This window comes from Etheostoma spectabile, chromosome 13 (genome assembly GCF_008692095.1).
Source record: "Etheostoma spectabile isolate EspeVRDwgs_2016 chromosome 13, UIUC_Espe_1.0, whole genome shotgun sequence".
In the NCBI taxonomy this organism is placed as follows: Eukaryota; Metazoa; Chordata; class Actinopteri; order Perciformes; family Percidae; genus Etheostoma; species Etheostoma spectabile.
Genome location: NC_045745.1, coordinates 15,845,274 through 15,847,018, shown reverse-complemented (window position 1 = coordinate 15,847,018; position 1,745 = coordinate 15,845,274).

The following is a 1,745-nucleotide window of genomic DNA, read 5'->3' as shown; positions in this document are numbered from 1 at the left end:
TACATGGTAAAAAAGTAAGTGATAAAATAAAACACATGGCGAGCATGAAAATAATAAATATAAAATAAACAAAAAAAATGTAGAAAAGGGCAGGGAATCTGTCATCCTCATGTGGTGTTTAGACTATCTTCACATGTACAAGGGATTCACAGGAAACAATGCTTGCATGTAATCTTGTGTTACAGTTTGTAATTTTATGTCATTGATATGATTCTCACGGTTAGTGTTTACCCTCTCTATATCAAAGCTGTAGTAAATTGCTGCTAATGCAAACCCAACATTTCCTACCGGTGCTGCTTCACATTAAAGTCATTCAACTCGCGAAACACAGGATGACTTTTATTGTGAAGCAATCACAGGAAACACAATGTATTTGTCACCGACACTGAGGTAAGCGCTGACAACCTAACATTATGCCTTTAATGCTACAATGATGAATACCAATATAATACCAACTTGTAGGTGTGCTATCTTATCCCTCCCTACTCATCTTTTTGTGCCCACCAGGAATGGCAATGAAATGGAAACTGCTTGTCTTAGGAAGACATATCTCCTTATATTTTAGGAAACTTTGGAGAAAATAAGAGATTTATAACACACCTTCACCAGAAAGCAAACGCAAAATTGAACTGTAACCTCTTCCTCTTTTGTATCTATGCTGCTCCTTATTTATGATCTTACTGTCTATCCCACCCCACCTTTTTCCTGCTTTTCGCTCTCCTCTCAACCTCCCACTCTGCACTGTTGTCAACACGTACAATTACAGCCAGAAGAGGTGCTACTCGATAATGAGTCCTACTTGCGCCTTCCTGCCATCCTTGTTCCACATAACCCAATGTGATTTTCACCTTATGCCTTCTGTCATCTCATGTCCCCCACCATTTTCTCTTCTCTGTTTAAATTTGAGGATTAACATGGGTTAACATGTGTTGGTGTTAGTGTGAATAGTTAAATTAATGACATCTGCAATGTATGTCAAAAAAATCACAAACTGTACATAAGATTTTTTTTTCAAACTATTTCGGTTACAATAAGTTGCCTGATGACCTTTTTAAGAAAATCTTTAATCGGCATGTTGTGGATTTCAGATTGAGAAATTTTCACTTGTTAATTGGCCAGTTTTCATCACATAGTTTTCAGTTAATAGTCATACAGTTTCATAGAAAGAAGAACATTTGACACAGTTGTTACACCTTAAGAATGTTTTGATGATAACACAATATGTTTTGATGATAACACTTTAAAGAACCCATAGTTCATCCCAGGAGTTTGACGCAAATACACATATGTTTCATTCCGTCCCCTTCATCTTTACTTGGAAACTTTATCAAACTACAATGTTTTTCTAGATTTTTTGTGGTGGTGAATGACTTTTCTCCCATAGTTTCTGCATAATATTTGCATTTCAAGACCATACTCATCGTTTCACAAAATATTGTGACAGACCAGGCTAATCTAATCACAGTGGTCCTCATTTATCAACCTAACGTAGAAACCAGCACAGATGTGAGCGCAGAAATACTCTCACGACAGGCTTCATGTGGGATTCATGAAGCGTTCGAATCACACCAATCAGAGCACAAGAATGGTTGTACATTGATAAATGCTGCGGCTGGAAAAGATCGTAATTTAAATATCAGACCCCAAGATATTCTCGGTTTGGAGGCCTCGCCCCTACTATTTACGACATGGCCAGACGTAATCCGGCTAAGAAGCAGCACCTTTCGAGGTGGAGATTGAAACCC